The sequence below is a fragment of the Myodes glareolus genome, chromosome X, assembly GCF_982192425.1.
Source record: "Myodes glareolus chromosome X, mMyoGla1.1, whole genome shotgun sequence".
Lineage (NCBI taxonomy): Eukaryota > Metazoa > Chordata > Mammalia > Rodentia > Cricetidae > Myodes > Myodes glareolus.
The window spans coordinates 15,045,062-15,064,234 of NC_142053.1; the positions used below are offsets into that span (position 1 = coordinate 15,045,062).

The following is a 19,173-nucleotide window of genomic DNA, read 5'->3' on the forward strand; positions in this document are numbered from 1 at the left end:
AATTTATAATAAGAAAAGAACTTATTCTATAAAACATAAGCATAAGTCTTCATGATCTTATATATTTGGTATATATGATATATATACACATATATATGACAGAGAAAGCACTCACCAAGGTCAATAAAGCCAGGAATGATTACACAACTCTACAAGTAGAAGCAGGAAGATTTTAACTGTAGGGCCAGCCTGTGCTACATAGTGAATTCAAGGACAGATTGGATTACATAAGGATACTGTTTCAATAAAGAACAAAAAGTTAAAAGAAAAGTTAAAAGAAACTATATGCATTAGTATTTATCAAAATTAAAATTTCTGTACATACAGAAATATCATTAAAAAATAAAAAGACAAATCTCCTAAAAATGGCAGAAAATATTTGTACAATATTTTTACCTTAGAAAACTGTTATATGGACTGTATAAGCAACATACTTCAATAATAATAAATATTTGGTGAAAATATTTGAATTAATCTTTTTCTAAATAATGATGCGTGGTAGCCCAATAAATGCATGACGATGTGTTAACTATCATTAGCTAATACAGAATATCACTCAAAACATAAGTGAAGGGTAAATTTATATCCATGAAGAATCTTATAATTAAAATATGGAGGTGTGGGCAGTCAGTGGGGGAGAAGATGAATAAAAAATAATTTATATATGAAAACACAATAATGAAATCCATTACTTTGTATGCTAATTTATAATGGTACTCTTTGGGAAAAACCTGTAGTCAGGTTGAGGATATAGCTCAGTGTTAGAATACTTGCCTAGCATCTACAAGGCCCTGAGTTTCTCAATAACACAAACAAAGAAACGGAGGAGGCTGTAAAGGTAAGAGCAAGAGAGGGCAGGAGGGAAGGAGGGAGAGAATGTGTGTGTGTGTGAGGATGCAAGCAGCTGGGGCAGTGGGAACAGGCTGAAACCAAAGATCACTTGTGCCTGTTATTTCAAGCCAAGTCTGGATAATGATATTAAAAAATAACAATGTTAAAAGTAAGGTTTTAAAACAATTGAAAGCTGAAAGCAAGTACTGTCAAGGATGTGAAAAATTTGGACTCCTTCTCCAATGTTAATGGAATCTAATATGGTATGGCTGCTTTGGATAAAGGCTGGCAATTCTAAGTTAAACATAACATTGCCATGGGACCCATCAAGTCTATTCGTAGGTATATATCCAAGAAAACTGAAAGCATGTGTTCGTAGGAAGAGATGTACACAAAAGCTTGTATGTCCACTATTTATAACATCCCAAAGTGGAAGGTATCCAATATCCATCAACTGATGAGTAAACAAAATGTGATCTACCTGGAAAACAAAATCCTTTCAGCTATGAATATAATAACGTAAGGACACATGCTACAAGATGTGTGAGCCTTGAAACAAGGATGCTAAGTGACAAACACTCAATTCACGAGGCGATATATGCTGTGATTTCACTTATATGAAATGCTCATAATAGAAAATCCATAGGAAGTTGAGTGTGAAGGACTAAATACAAAAAAAAATGAGAAGTATGGGAATGGAGTTCCTTGGCGTGTGTGAAAACATTCTTAAGTTTATGTACTTTTGATAGTTGTGTAACACTATGAATAGGTTAAAAAGTATAGAATTATTTATTTGTGAACAGTTAAAATTGTGAAATTTATGTGTTCTAAACTCTAGTTCCAAACAATAAAATAAAATAATCTGCACCTCATTAGGAATAATACTGTCTCCTTAAGAATGTATGTGAGGGACCAGAGAAATGGCTCAGTGATTTAAGAGGACTTGTTGGTCTTGCAGAAGACCTGAGTTTGGTTCCCAGCATCCATATTGTGGCTCTTAGATGTCTATAACTTCAGTTCCAAGGGATCCTTACTATGTCTTCTTCTGAGTTCTGCAGGAATCTACACGCATTTGGTACAAATACATACACTCAGGCACACACAAATACACATACACATAAAAAATAATTTCAAAAAATGCTTATAAAAGGAGGAGCATTGTAACCTACTTCTATATAACCATAGAGAATGAGGGGTGATTCAAATCTATACTTCACCCTATAGAATTGGGTGGCATCTCACTGAAATAGAACATTTTTTGCTTTATATCAATAGATATAACATTTTATTTTCAGCACAGACACACACAGACATAGACACACACACACACACACACACCACACACACACACACACACACACACACACACACTCCCTCTGGCACAGGGAAATCTCAAAGGTTTTCATGCATGGTGTGGCTGGTGTGATGTGCCCAGGTGAGGGTTCACCACTAATGGGGTCTTTAGCTTCGTTTTCAGTAAGAAAATATAAGAAGGATGTCTTTTTATTGGATTATAGAGGGAATATTTGTAACTTCACTGGACTATAATGTTGACTGAAATAGAACATTTACACCATGTAAGAGCCAACAACAATAATGTTAACTACCACAATCATTGCCCTTTAATAAGGCCAATTTCTAGTGCTTTTAAAATTATATACCCTTTCATTTCAATTCTAAAACATGCCTATATATACATACATACATACGTATATGAATGTGAGTGCGTGTTTGTTAGGTTAAACCACATGAAATTGCTAATTTGTATGCTCAAATAGAAACAATCCTCAAAAATCTCCCAATCATATAGTTAAATCTAACATAATTATCATTATTCTCACATCACAGATGAGAAAAGAGAGACAAATTGAGGTCCTACAATGTTGGCATAAGAGACAGCTTTCAAATCAAAGGGACTAAGAGACAGTTTATTCTTGAGCCAAATATAATTGTCCATAGCCTAGGAATATATATTTAGGTAGACCAAAATAATATGAAAATGGTTTTGCTAGATTTTTATAGTATCAGAACAAAAAAATTTCTCATAAACAAAAGCACTTTTCAGATACTTTTATGGTCAGTTTGGCTGGCTAAGGCACAACAGGGAAATCTTTGCTATCTGTTTCAGATGCTATCTGATTGATAACATTCTTAGCTTTGAGGCTGGTGGAAGCTAGTGATCTTTTAATATATTCCGAAAGGTTTGAATTGATAGTTGAAAGGATGTTAGGTCAGACATAGAGGTAAGCAAATGAATGGCTACTAAAGTGACTAAACATATCTCAAGGTAATTTGCTTCTGGATTTGCAATATTCCAGCACTCTACAAATCACGAAGTTCAAAACTGCAAATTAGTCTGTAGACTATTAACAAAAGTATGCTTTTTTCTGGAAACTTCCATTCACACTTTTTCCAAGTCAGAGTCTTGATTAGAAAACTCTTCTTTCATATATAGTGGTTCCTAACTTCTCTGTCTTCATGCATTTATCACTCACTTAATAAACATGAATTATGCATTTAATTCATGCTAAGCACCAGAGGGAGGAACATATACCATAATGTGCCTTCTAAGAATCCATAGTATATATGAATATGGAATTTGTAGATGAGAGGGGAGAAAAGCATGGCCACTAAAGGCTGGGAACTGAGACAATCAGAGAGCAAAATCTTTGAACTGGCAACTCGAAAAGAAGAATGTTGTCTTACTTCAGGCTTTCTGGAAAGGCAATGTCAAGAAACAATTAAAGAGATAAAGATTTTACTAGAGGAAAGGCCACTCTGAGAGGAAATAATAGATCCAAACAAAAGCTAAGAGAGTCATTACATCAAAATAAAAGATGACTGTCCATGAAGGAGAGGAGCAGGCAAGTCAGGTAACGCCTTATTTTGCCATGAAGCCTAAGAGAACATTGAGGAAAATACTAGGGACTTTTCAAACCAGTCACCAGCAAAGAGCCATGTCTCCCAGGAACAAGGCTACTTCTGATAGGGAGTACCCAGTGGGATGCAAGGCCTTGAAAGTGAACTTCAGAGCCAGCACCTGGGACTCTCTTATGCTTCCTATAGTTGTTGAGACTTCAAGGCACACCACAAGAGAGATACGTGACAAGGACGGTTTCTAGCATAGTTGATCTTTGACCTAATTCTAAGATTATAATCCCCGAGTAAACAGAGTCAGTATAATAAAGGAAATTAATGCCATGTGGGAAAGAAGGATGGATGAGTGACTGTGGTATCTACAAGGAATTAAAACCTTTGTCATTTCCAGCAAAACACTTCCTGAGTTACCTATGTTTCAATTATTACTCTTATGCTCTAGAACTTACATTACAAAAGAGATTACAATTAGGTTACTATTGAATGTTGTGTTGTTCTAATGCACTCATTAATGCATGGAAAACTTTTTATGTTAATATTCAGTCATTCCAGACAGAGTTTTTTTTTATAAGATTTGTGAGATCATGTATATGTTTATCTGTTCTTTTCTCTTTGGGACTGTTCTTCTGCCAGATGATTAGAAAAAAAACTGGATATTTTAAACTCATCCAATCAAATTTGGAAATTATCTCTTAATTGCTGAGGATGTTTAACAGTTAATTGAACATTCAGAAATGTGTGTGAGGGGTGTTCTAGGGATTGAACATAGGACCTCAGGCAAGTGCTGTAATTACTGAGTAATACTCCCAATCCAGGGGTAGGTCATTTTTAAAACGCAATCTAGGAAAACTTGGGGGGTGGGAGGATAGAGAAATTATCTTCCTTCTCCCTTTTTTTCTCCAAATTTTGAAATTAGCTCATCAGTGTAATGGTCATAAAAACTAAGAATGTCTTTAAAGCTTAGATTGGTGGAGGAAAAGATACTTTTATTTCTTTGAAAAATAAATTTTCAGAATACCTAATTTCTGGTTTGTTCTCTTTATATATTTGAGTGACATGAGGGGAATCATTTCAGGGGTGCTTAACATCCGAGTATTGGGCTTGACCCTTGCTCCACTGCTTTATTTTCATCATGGTGAAGTCATATAGTGAAATTGTTTCCCATTCCCTGTAGTCTACACTTGCAGAGGTAGGGAAAAAGGAAGATTCCTATGCTTAATTAGGACAGACTTTTAAATGAAGGGGAAGTACCCCCAGTAACAGTACCCTTAACTGATACAGAAAGGAATGCTGTCCTTCTATGATCAGATAAAAGACAAAATAATCAGTTCTGTTTGACATTGCAGTGAAAATTTAGACAGAGAAATTAGGATTAAAAATGATGTGCAAGGCATCCAAATTAGAAAGAAAGGGATTAAAATAATCTTTATTGATAGGAAAACAAAACATTAAAACCCATCAAAAAAACACTTCTACAGCCAATGAGTGAGTTTAGAAATCCTACAAAAAACAGATCAATAAATAAAAATCAGTTGGGGTTGGTGATGTAGCTCAGTGGTTGATTGCTTTTCTAGCATGTTCTCCATCCCAGCTAACACCAAACCCCCAAAATGAATTTCATGCAAGTTCAGTGAACAATTTAAGAATATAAGTAAGTTCTATTTACAACAATTATGCCAAAAGAGTTAAACAATTAAAAATACATTCAACAAAAGCTATATGAGTATTTGATTAAAATTTATAAAACATTGTTAATTTTTAATATATTTTAATAAAAGAGACTTAAGTAAATAAAAATCCAATTTTTTGAGACAGGGTCTCTCTATGCAGCCCTGGCTATTCTAGAACTCTTTTTAGGCCAGACTATAAAGAGATTCACTTGCCTCTGACTCTCCAGAGCTGGAACCAAAGGCATGCACTATTACACTTAGCTAAGATCTAATATTCTTAAAATGTCCATACTCCCCTATATTTATCTAAGATTCAATACAATCTCCATAAAGTTTCATATGGCTTTTTTCCAAAAATTGCAAACTGACCCTAAAATTAATGCAAGGAATCCAGTATAACCACAGCAATCTTGAAGAGGAAAGCAGTCTACGGAGCCACACTTCCTAACTTCAGAAACCAAAAGCAGTACATGATGCATGCTGGCATAGGACAAGCATAGAGATAAATGGAACTGGATTGAGTCCAAAATTCAACCATTCCATCTATTGTCAAATGACATTTTGTGAAGGAATATTGGAGATGAAACAGGACCTTGTATGCATGAGACAAATGTTCTATGGTGAGTGACATTTCTAGATCTAGTCAACTGGCTTTATTTTTATTTTTTATTCATCATTTCTTTATTTTACATACCAATCACAGTTCCCTCTCCCTCCTCTCCTCCCTCTGCCCTCCTGCTTCTCCTCTACCCATTCCCCATCCACTCCTCCTCTGTCTCCATTCAGATAGGAAAGCAAAATCTCTTCAATAAATTGTGCTTTAAGAACTGAATGTCCACTTGCAAACAAATGAAGTCCCTTCCAGATAGCATATGCAGAAATTAACACAAAATTGGTCAAAGATCTAAGTATAAAAACCCAAACTGTAAAACTCTTAGAAGAAAATACTAAATAAAAGTCTTCATGGTCTTAGATTAGGCAATGACTTGTTAAACTGAACACCAATATGATAAATGACAAAAGAGAAACATAAGTTGTATGCACATATATCTACATTCCAGAAGAGGACATCAGACAGTTGTGAGCTGTCATGTGGGTGCTAGGAATTGAACTCAGGACCTTTGGAAGAGCAGTGAGTGCTCTTAAGCACTGAACCATCTCTCCTACTCTAAGAAACATAAGTTGTACTTAACCAAAATTAAAACCATCTATGTTTTAAAGGATAGGAGCAAAAATAATAATAATAAAATTAAAGACAAACCCAGAGAATGTGAAAAACATTTGCAAATCAGGTGTCTTTTCTAAGGTGACTTAGAAAAGAATGATTACAACTCACTAAAAATAGACATACAATTTTTAAATGATAAAGAATCTAAATAGGCATTTCTCCAGAAAAAAATACTGGAATGAACAACAGACTCATTTAAAATGTTCAAGATATGCCCGTGGTCACAGACCTGAAATTCTAGCATTTGAGAGGTACAGTCAGGAGGAACATGAGTTCAGGGCCAGTCTCAGGTACACGGTGAATTCCAAGTCAGACCCTTTCACAAAAATAAAATATAACAAAACAAAACAAACTAAAAGATGCTAAACACCATTATAGTCATCAGCAAAAATAAAAATCAAAACTACAATGATATACTTCACAGCTACTGGAATGAATCTAATTTTTTAAAAAAGCAATAACTACAAGTATGGCACAGAATGCTAAGAAATCGACACACTCACTCACTACTGGTGGTACTGTGAAATAGAGCAGCTACTTTGGCAAACAGTCTGGAAAGATGCCAAAGGGTTTAACACAGAATTGCTAGATGACCCCAAAATGCCATTCCTAGGTATATAGCCAGTAGAATTGAAAGCACATGTTCACACCAAAAAGTTGAATGGGAAAGTTCATGACAGTATTACTCTGAGCAGCTAAAACTCAGATGGTATTTTTGTCATAATTTACAAAAAAATTCCATTTGGCTGACAATGCTTGTAAAATTAAATATCATTATATATGTAATTTATTTTTAAATATCAAAAGAGATAAAGCAAAATTGGTGAACTTACTACCCAACTGTCTGACAATACGTTAAAAATATACACTGATAATTTCCAGCAAAACTGATATTAAATCTGAATAAACATGTAAAAGTAAAGATAAAGCAAAAAGAATGATAAGCAATTAAAGCAGTAACTTTTAGATAAACACAAAACACTTGTTAGTATGTGTTAAGAAACTTTGCCTCAATCAAGAATTTTTTCTCTCATATTTTTATTGATTGTCAGGGGCCAGTGCATGTGTGCCTTCGTGTGCATACGGAGGTCAGATGACAACTTTTGAGTCAGTTCTCTCTTTCCCTTCCAGGAAACCAAACCCATGTCACTGTACTTGACAGCAAGTGCCTTTATCCTCAGGGCTATGTCACTGGCCTCAAGAAATATTTCTTGAAATAAGAAAAAAACCATAATAAGAAAGTAGGTTAAGAATATTTGTTGCTCTTGCAGAGAATCTGGGCTCGGTTCACAGCACCTACATAATAATTCATAGCCATCTGCAACGCCCAGCTTCAGAAGATATGACCTCCTAAGATACCATCTCCTTTTCTAGCTTCCATGGGCCACCAGGCACACACATGATACACATACATACAAGCAAATATTCATATACATAAAAAATGCCTTTTTAAAAAGAAAGTGTAGTAAAAACCTAGAGCTCATTTTCCAAATTAATTTATCAGTAACAGGGAGATGAAGGAAGAGATAAACTAAAAATATAATAAATATAACAAGAGATCTGGAGATAGAGCTCAGTTGGTAGAGTACTTGCCGAGCATGTGTGAGCCCTGGGTTCACTTGTCAGTACCACATTCACTAAGCATAGTAACAAATACCTGTAATCCCAGAACTTAGAAGGTGGAGGCAGGAGGATCCGAATAACAAGCTCAGCTATACAGGGAGTTTGAGACCAGCCTGGACACAGACGTTGTCTCAAAGATAAAGAAGTGAAGAAATACATAAGGTTTGGAATGTAACTCGGTGGCAGAGGACTAAGGGCATTCTTGCATGCCTACCAGCTAGCACCACAAATGTGAATTCGAGACCAGCTTGGTCTACAGAGCTATTTCCAGGACAATCAGGGCTACACAAAGAAACCCTGCCTCAAAAAAAAAAAAAAAAAGAATGAAAAGAAAATAACGATGGAGATGGAAAGAATAAACAGCAGATAAAATGATAATAATTGCAAATGGCTGATTATCTTTGTTAAACAAAAACTCTCAGACTAAACTAATTAAAAATAAAAATTTAAATGTTTTTCTTCTAGTCATTACCCAAAGAACACTCAAAATGAGTGAACATTTAGTTTAAAATGCTAAATTAGAAAACAAAGTGTGAAGCTGAAATAATATATAGCGCAGAAATTAATTTAAATAAAGAAAAAGAAATATATTAAATTTGTAGCACAAAGTGAGATATTAGTAAAGATTTGTTCTAGTTTGCTTATCCTTGCTGCAATAAAACACTGGTTAAAAAGCAACATGATGAAGAAAGGATTTGTCTGGCTTACAGGTTATAGTCTATCATCAATGGATGTCAAAGCAGGAACTCAAGGAACTGAGGCAGGAATTGAAGGAAAGGCGGTGAAAGAATGCTGCTTTCTGGCTTTCTTAAATACCTTTCTTATACAGTCAAGGCCCACCTATATAGGGAGGGAGCCATTCATAGTGGTCTGGGCCCTTGTACATCAGTTAGCAATCAAGAAAATTCCCCACAGACATGCTCACAAGTCAATCTGATGAAGGCAATCCCTCAATTAAGATTCCTTCTTCACAGGCATGTCTAGGTTTGTGTCAAGTTGACGAAAACTAACCACGTCAAGCCTCACCTCCCTGCTATTACAGATGTAGGCCACTGTGTCCAGTTCATACAGTGCTGGGCATCACATAGGAATTCCGTGAATACTAGATCAACACTTAGCAACCAAGCTACAGCCTCAACCCACTCTTCTATACCCTTTCTGATAGCTTTATAGTTTTAATTTTGTACTTGTATTTGCAAAGTACATAGATTAATAGCATGGGTGCTAGAGAAGCAAGGGCAAGTTTGAGCTCTTGTTCTACCAAAGCCTTATGTATTGAGGAAATCACTTTTTCTGTATCTTAATCACATCATTTATAAAAATAGCGCTGGCTTTTATTTTTAATGAGACTGTTTAAATTTAACAAAGTCTATTTAAGCAAACCCCCCAAAAGAAAAGTCGTGTATCGTTCTTGTCTACTACAAAAGCCCCGGATTTGCTCCCCATTTGCACCCTACCCTAAGGGAAAATAAAGAAACAGTTTTAAATGCAGGCAACATTCTGAGCAAAGACAAAAGGGCCAAAACTCAATCTGTATTAATGGCCAGACAACTACTGCATTGGTCGAACTGGATGTGTTTGCCTTATTTGGACATGAGTTGGTATTGCCATATAAGATTGGCTGAGAGTCTAGTTGCTATAATTGGCTGAGGCTTGGTTGCTTTTAGTTATGTACCAGTTTCCTAGAACAGCAAGGTAGATTGTAGTCCACTGTATATACAGGCGTCTTTGGACCAAATTTCATTGTCTAACTACAGATGGCAGGAATAAATTTTCCTAGGATAATAATTACACCATTATAAAAGTTAATCAGTGTGGTTACCTAGAGTGCACTCATCAGGCCAGAGTTACAGGGCAAAATTGCATAGCAGAGTAAGACCTGTGTCAAACACAAATACTCAAGAATTAAGGAAGTCAAAGATTTCAATGTGTAGTCCCTACCCAGTGCTCAGCACATAGTCCATAGGAAGAAACAGCTGTTTCTAAGTGTTTATCTAAGTGTTTGCTAAATTTCTATCTACAAGATGGAATAATAGAACTTTGAGTAGTTCTCCAGTATGTTTATAGGTGATTTTAAAATAGAACTAACATATTTACTAAATTGAGAAACCTATGCCAGACTTATTTCCTCTTTCTTGTTCTTCATTAGAATTTTATACATTTCATAGCAGAACTCATGCTTTTTCCAATTTACTTATTCCTGAGTAATTTGTAACTGTTATTGTTGTTTAAACTTGGGCTGCCCCGTCTTTGTTACAGGCCATCAAATAACAATAAAAACCTAACAATTCTATTTATATACATTTTTTTAAAGTTTACATAGGACTAAAAGATGTTTCCAAAAGTGAAAGAAAAGTGACAAGAAATATTTGAAATATTCATGAGAAATATTTACAGCTATATAATACAAAAAGTTTATGTGTGTTTGGTTTTAAAATAATTTTATAAACAGAAAATGGTAAGCAGTCTCCAGAGGAGTACTATTGAATATGAAGACACAAAAGATATTCACCTTTATTAAAATCAGTGCAATCAAATTATCTTTAGTCAATACTTCAATATGATAAGGTAAATTTATTTCAAATCACAGTAAAATATAATCACTAAATGTTACTGAGTTCCAAGAATACCATAAGAAGTAGTATCCAACCTACAATAAATGTTAAATGTGTGTCGTTCATGCTTAAAGTTTGTTCTCACTATGAATCAACTGTTCATAGTGAGAATTTAGAAAAGTGAGATTATAATACAGAAGCTGGAGAATTCACTTACCATTGCATGTGCTCTTTGTCGGGTTTCTTATTTCTTTTATGTGATGTACATGTACTTGCATAATTCATATGCAATAATTTACAAATTTTAAATTAAAATTATTGGTCATACCCTTCAGACAATTCTCATTGTCTTTTCAACCTGGATGGAAGAAAATAGCATGCATCATATTATATATCACATACATATATATGTAATATATATAACTATACATATACATATAAAATAAATATAAAATGTGAATTAACAGAAGTTGAAAATGGCTATGATCAAGATTATACATGGGGTCTGTAAACAGCTATCTCTGACATTTGAAGGTGCAGGGCCCTTCCTTCCTATTTAGCATGATCATTTTAGGATTGTTTTACATAAAGTTGAGCAGAACTACACCCGTTGACCGTATGAAGCAGTGGGAAGTTCGGTGGCCTAGAAATCAGAAAAAACATTGCGTTCCAACGGTGAATCTGAACAGCCATCTTCTTCTCTCTGCTGCCAATCTTCTCATTTGTAAGGCTGGATACATTTATCCAATATCTAAACATTCTCTCAACTCCAAATTCCTCACTTTATGGTTGGACATAATTCAAATTTCATTCTTTCAAAAATAATATTGTCAGAATTTGCAAAATGTCTCTAAATGATAACATCTCATACAAAAGAAAATGAAAACCTTGAAGTCACAATTGTCATCCTCTGCTGTGTTGCATGCCTGTTTGAATTGTTTCAGCAGATATTAGTCCATATTCTCATAGTTGGATACAAGCAGCCAGGAAATAGAGATGGGGGCAATAAACAAAAGGAATGACCTCTAGTGGCTTCAGGGTCTAAAAACAGCACTGGTCAAACTGGTATGTTGTTTTTGTTATCTTGTTTGCTTGTACTTTTGTAAATACCCATAAATTAGCTATTCACTCCATGCCTTGACATAGCGCTCTAGTTTACCCATTCACAGCCCTCCACATTCCCTTCTCCCACCCCTATTTCACCCTCTTGCTTCATAGCTCTGTTGTTAGCAGCATTCACCAAAATACAATTCTGCTCCCCATTAATCCTTGTCTTTCCCTGCCCGCCACAGTACAATCGTTTCTCTATTTCATTCTCTGCCCCCACCGTCCTCAACCTGCACATATCTGCAGTCTCTCAGAGAAGCAGCTAGTTTTGTGCAAGCCAACTTTTCTTTCCACTACACACAATTATGGAGGAAACATCCTGTGCCTCATGGTAGGGGACGGAGCCAGAGAAGCTCTCACCTGGAGAGACATCTGCTGCTCCTTGAATAGAACTTCAGATCTTGATTTTTTATTTTTATTTTTTTTTGGGGGGGGGAATACTCATTCTGTACAAACCTTAGGTTAAAATGTATCTAAGAAGTCTAAAACGTTATATTCTATATTTGCAATGGTTTTGCCCAAAAGATTTTGTTTGTCAAAAATCAAGTCAAAGGCTTGCACTTAGGTAATGATGACAGAAATACAGTCAAGTGAGTAAATTAAACTGTATGGTGATTGCAATGAGGCAAACGAGCATTTAAAATACCTTTGCTGACAGAAGGCAAACACTGCAAAAAAAGGGGGGGTAAATATCAAGTTTCTTACAAAAATTGCAATAAAATAAAGTTTCCAACACTATGTTAGTCTTTCCAATAATAAACATTTACCAAAATTCACTATCCTGGGAAATAAAAAATAATCATCCTAAAATAAACTAGCACTGTATGAGGATGTTTTGTCTTGGAGAATGGCCCTCCCTTTATTGTCCCAAGTCATGTTATTCTCTTAATGACCCGGGTTTTATTTGAAGTTTGGGGTGTGTGTGTGTGAGTGTGTGTGTGTGTGAGCGTGCGTGTACTTGTGTACAATAGATCCCACTGAGACAAATGCTTGCATACCTGATACAAACATGGAACTGGTGCTTGAGCAGCTTGTCTTCCTTCTCTTATTAATACAAGGAGTAATTCCACAATAGAACCTATAATCTTGAACTCTGAAAAACAAAATACATTCATCAATGTTTGAAAAGTAACCTCCAAGAAATGCATTCCTAAATCCTTTAAAATAAACAAATTAAGAGTCCAAGAATAGGAATTCAATGAGATTTAAATTTGAATTAGCTTAACTACTTTTGACAAGTTTACACATGAAAGACACCAAGATTGTATGTACTACTTGCTGCTTTAAGAAGTTTCATTCTGTCTGTCTATATAAAAAAGTTTCAGCCAAAGTTAAATCAATCTCCTCTGCTGATTTTCAACATTAGACAAATACCCACCCACCCACCCCCCCCTTTTTGAACTCTTCTTTCAGCTTGACTTTTTCCCCAATTGAAATTCAGGTCCTCAATGGTTGGTTTTTCTTGGTTCTAAATGTTGATAAAAAAGGGTTTTCTCCACTCCCTCAATTTGATGTGACAGGCTTCTGACATGAATAATGGAAGCATTTCTTTCACAGGCAAATCAACTTAATTTAGTCAGCCTTTATACTCTCAGTGGGCAAGCCACAATCCCTGAGATTCCATGAGAGCCTTGAAGTTAGATGAAATCTTTAGAATTTGCACAAAATGTATAAAGTAAACAACACTTATTTTGTCACAATACTTGAATAACTTTTATGCAGGAGTTACAGATGAATATATTACTTCCTAATCAGATCCTGTTTTACAAGTAATTTGTGATGAACCCTCTGCATTCAAGAAAAAAAAGTCCCTAGTAAGAAAACTAACAATTTTCTACACACATAAATTTTAAAGCATGTGCATTGAAAACAAAACAAAGCAAAAAGGAGAGCAAAAGGAAATATCTAATCCTTCCAAAAGAGACCCCTAAAAACCAAGGTGCATATACTGGCTACGGCTCAGGTGTTTATAACAGCAACAGATCTATTTTGGAACAATTATTTGAAGCAGAATCTTGGAGAACTAAAAGAGCAGCCATCAGATTAAAAGCAATAGATCCACAGTCATTTCCATTTCCAAATTCAGGACACCATTATTCCCTTGAGAACTTTTCAGATCAGAAAAAAAAGACATGTTAATAATACATTCATGAAAGAAAGATGGGGTTCATAAAAATAAAACTAAGACATATGCCTTCTGGGCTGGTCATTGAAGAATGATTTAAAAATGAATGTAACCAGGCTTGGAGTGCACAGATTTCGCATTCCAACAGTCTCTAACAGAATATGGTACTTGGCATTTGTCTTCTGGTCTTTGATGTCATTTATATAGAGCGAAGACTGGAAGGACTAAAGGAACACAAAACTGGGAATCCAGGAACCTGCTTCAAGCTCAGCCAGAAAATTTCCTATTGGACCTCTGGACAAGTCTCTTTTCCCAGGCAAGCTTCTGATTCTTCTTTTCATCAGGAGAGGAGCAGTAGGTGACCTTTAAGGCTCATTCCAACTCTAAAATGCTGTAATTCCATAGACTCGTGACAAAAGTCCAAATGGGGAGTAACATAAGAGTACAAGAGAATTACATAATTCATAATATCTGAAGAAAACTTAGGACTCTGAGATTCGTGTTGGTAAAATAAATCAATCCTGAACTTCTCTGACATCACTGGGTGTGTGTATATGTGCATGCATGGGCACGTGCACATGCACGCACGTGCAAGTGCATGCACACTTACATTTGTAAAAGAAAATCCCAGCAACTGAGAGCTTTGGAGCACAGACAATTTAGGACAATTACTTTATTCTACCCTCACCCCCATTCTCTAGTGGGAAATATGGAGAGAACTGAATTGAGGCCTCCAACATGCTAGGCAACTGGTCTACCACTAAGGTCCACTTCCAGCCCAAATTCTAAGCTTTTAAAATATTTTGATTATTTTAAAATAACCAACTTCTCATACTATTTAAAAATGGTAAATTATAACTGAGAGAATTTTATCTATATGCATATTTTAAGTACTCTGAGTATATTATAATTACTATCAAAAAAATAAAAATCTAATTCTGTCAAAAATATGCTTTCAATAAAGACAGCTTCTGTTTTACTACTATTAAGATTTTTCATGAAGACATGTTCTAGTGAAAATTAGCATCCTTAATATCAGACTTTTCATATTATAATTTAACTTGTTTGCTAATGCTATGAGCTTCATAAACTAGGAAACTAAGAGAAAAAGGTGCTTTCATGTCATATAAACTAGAGCTAAAGAGAACTATTTCTACATATATGTCATTTTAGAAAGTAAATAACCAGGTTTCTTTAAATCTTTACATCTTTAACCCTCTTTCTCTCCCTGTTTCTCTCCCTCACCCTACTCTCTCTCCTCTTCTCCTCCTTTTCCATCTTCTTTTCTTTCTTGAAATTTGCTAATCAGCCAATTAGGGATTCCAACAATTATAAATGTCAGGGAAGGGAGAAAGGAAAGACAAATGGGAAAGTAGTCAAGGTAGAAGAAAATCACTTCGCTGTTAAGAGTGTCTACCGTGAACCCCTTAGAGAATTTCCACTGCACCTTGATGGACTTGTTGTTCCCAGTCTCCACCCCTCCCACCTTCCCTCCCTATTATAATTGTTAGGTCAGTTAATTGGCTGATTAAGGATACCCTGGCATTTTTATTAACTGGCAATTAGAACCAGTCCCTGAGGCACAGAAGATCCTCCTGATTGGGGGTGTCACTTAGGTTATAAAGATTAATAAAGTCAAATGAGCTTTAGGGTCTGGTTTAGTTAATTTAATCTTCTATATGGATATTTTAGGAACATTCATCATTCTAATATTATCTCAGTTGCTTTCAAGATAAACTGAATTAATTCCAGAACAGCAATCATTTATCTTTAAAAACAGGAAAAATCCATATATGAATATTGTAAAGATATCAAATAGTCAAAATCTGTAAAGGTATCTTCACCTGTTAAACTGATGTGTCTTATACTTTAGCCACAATACCCCATTTCCTTTCTTTCAGGACCATTCCAATAGAAGACCCAAGCTTCTCATTAAACAAATCCACAAGACTATAATATGTACTATGCCCTAATCCCTTTAGCCTATGTAAATCCTCTCACACCATCTTTCTGTAACTTGTCTAAGAAAAGTTGGCACTTATGAAACGCTGTTCATTGTACAGGGTGGCCAGTTACGGGCAAAGCAAATGTTCTCTTATATTGCAAACAGTTTGCATGATTATAAGAGGAGAGTGTATCATATTAAAATGACTTGGATAAACAACTTTAGAGGAAGAATATTCTGCAGAACCAGTACTGTCTGTGCATGTAGTCCTGAGAGGGACAAATTCCAGGGAAATGGTAAAGGTGATCTAAAGCTGAGTCTCCACCCTAGACTTTGGATCAGGTATGGTCCAGAGGAAATGTCCTGCCTCTTCCACATACTTAAAAGTCTAACTTTGGCTTGGCCCAAGCTTATGTTAGCCCTCAGTTTTTTTTTTCATTTTCCCTTTTTCCTAGAAACATTTTAATAATAATTTAGAAAAGTATGCCCAATAAGTGGCATCTCACAGCTTCTTAACAGTGAAGAATGCTACTTGTGCAAGACAAAAATCTGATATAGCTTTGCCAATAAACAAGAACATGGTCTTCAACAGCTAGGAAAAGAGACGACCACAGTCAGCAGGTCCCAAAGGCACAAAACAGAACTCACTTTGTAGGCTGAAGGAAAAGATAAAGAGACAATAACAAAGCACCTTTTTCTCAGATTTGACACATAGTAAATAATCAATAATCACGCACGACTACTGGCATACATATCTTTCCTCATTCGGTTTGCTAGATGGTTGAGTAAACTAATAGGCCATGCTTGGTTTCATATATAGTCTAAGAACTTGGAAAAACACAGAGGATAGATGTCAGGAAGCATAATTTCAGCTTAGAAAGGGTAGAATAAATTCGATCACAGTAAACCCATGGTTAGGGAAATGTTTCATTTTAGGATCTGGGACTAGGTCAAGTTATCAGGAGTCAGAAGGATTTGATGTCCTGTTCAAAAACAACCAGATACTCACAAAAGCTGCTGCAGTCTGGGATATTAGAGATATTAGCCAATTTTCCCTAGCATATGTCTTCACAAAAAAATCTTAATAATAGTAAAACAGAAGAATTACATGAGACAACTTGGTATCTCCTGAACACAGAGGCGAAAAGAATGGACCAAAGAGTGAGATCTTGGATTTTAATCTCTGCTGCTATTAGCTGTTTGACATTAAGCAGTATAGTTAGCCTTTTGTATTAGTTAATTCTATTCCTATGATCAAATACCTTGCAACAAGTAAGTCATGGGAGGAAAGATTTGTTTGGCCCCAGGGTTTGAGACTATAGTCTCCTATGGCCAGGAAGGCATGGCAGCAGGAGTTGCTTCTGACTGTGACTACAGGAGTGTGAGGCTGAGTTCTTACCTTGTAGCAGATGGGAAAGCAATATAAGGCCCAGGATTTCGGCTGAAATTCTCATTTCCCCACTCTTATTCAGCCCAGGACTCCTCTCCATGAGATGGTTTCTCCCACATACAGATCATGTCTTCCCCTCTCAGTTAACCTGTTCTGAAAGAACTCCATCACAAACACACCCAAGAATATGCCTCATCAGTGCCCTACCCTACATTTTTCTTTACCCAGTCCAGCTGACAACCAAAATTAACCATCACTCCTCTCTACTCCTCCATTTTTCTTCCTGTAAGACAAGAGGATAATAAGTTCTAACTTACCATCCATGTAATGAACACTACATGAGTCACTACTTGCAAAACATTTACAAGAGTCCCCTACAAAATGAGTTAGGCACAAAATTTTTAAATAAGCAAAACTCACAAGGTCCTTAGTAATGTTCACTTTGTCCTTCTGTTAACTGATACTCTTTTCCTCCAAATATTGAATTTTGTATGAGCTTTGCAAGGCAGCAATAGGTCCTAAAAGACAAAAGGGAAACCAGAGAAGGAGCCAGAAGTAGAAAACCTGCCCTTACCCCTTGAGAGAGCAGGCCCTGCGCCTTACCTGGGCAGCAAACTAGAGTCAACCCTACGGGCAGAGGTGTGGGTGAGGCAGCCCTTAAGTTGTGAACAGGGGAGACCTGTTCCCATTACCCCTCTGTCTGGAAGCAGCATGGGCAGTGGAGAAATACCCTCCTCCCTCCTGCCTATCAATGCCTGAGGCAGATGGGAGAGCTGGCCCTGAGGTTAAAAGAGCTGCCAAGCTGTTCCTGCCCCCTGTCAGCTGCAACACTTGGGAGAGCAGGCCCTGTACCTGCAGGGCAGAGCACAATAGTCAACGCTGTTGGCAGAAGTGTGCGTGAGCTGTCCTTAAGTTGTGAGCATGGGAAAGCTGTCCCCACTACCCAGCTATTGTGTCCTATCATGCGACGATGTGGGTGGAGAAGAGATGTACTCCCTTACCCCTCACCCCTTACTGCCTGCAACAGACTAGCAGCTGACCCCCCCCCACACACACACGCATACACCTAATCAGCTGCAGCACTCGGGAAAGTAGACCGGGCACCTTGTCTGGGCAGCACAGTGAAGCTGACGCAGTTGGTGTAGGTGTGGGCATGGGAGAGCTAGCTGTCCCCATTACTTATCTGTCATGTGGTGGCACGGGTTGGGGAAAGATGCCCTCTCCTTCCACCTCAGTCCCTAAGTGCCTGAGGTAGGTGGGAAAGCTAGCCCTGATCCTCATCAGCTATGGGAGAGTGGCCCCTATACTTCTACACGGTAGAGCCGGTCCTAAATGTGTAGATGTGGGAGAACGGATCCTGAAAATGTGAAAGCAGGAGAATTGGCTGCCCCTTGCTCATCACTGCAACGGGTGAACTACCCAGGTCAATGCTGGAGAGCGCACCCTGGTGGTGAAGACAGGGGAGAGCTCGTGGGCTGACCAACCCTGCAACTACCCAGGTCCAGAACCAGGCTTATATGTTGGTTCACCCCAAAATCCACCAAATCTGTGATCTTCTGGAGCATGGGGGTAGGGAGTGGTCATTTCTGTGGACCCAGGGCTGCAGAATCTCCACAATACAGGGCAGTAATAGAATATCCAGGGAGTCTCAGTGATGGCCCAGCATCGATAGTGTAGCAGAGACCAGGGGCCTCAAACCAGACCAGAGATTCTTTGCAATAAACACCTGGATGGAAAAATGTATGAGCAAAGGGGTTTACTGCCACACTGCAGCTTCCATGACGAGATTTGTCCTTTCTCCCTTTTCTCCTCTTTTTTCTCT

At 36.8% G+C, this 19,173-nt stretch overlaps 1 pseudogene; it reads right to left on the bottom strand.

The window, feature by feature from the left end:
• Window positions 1-16,484: 16,484 nt before the first annotated feature.
• Window positions 16,485-16,599, bottom strand: LOC125415511 (small nucleolar RNA SNORA24; annotated as a pseudogene).
• Window positions 16,600-19,173: the final 2,574 nt, after the last annotated feature.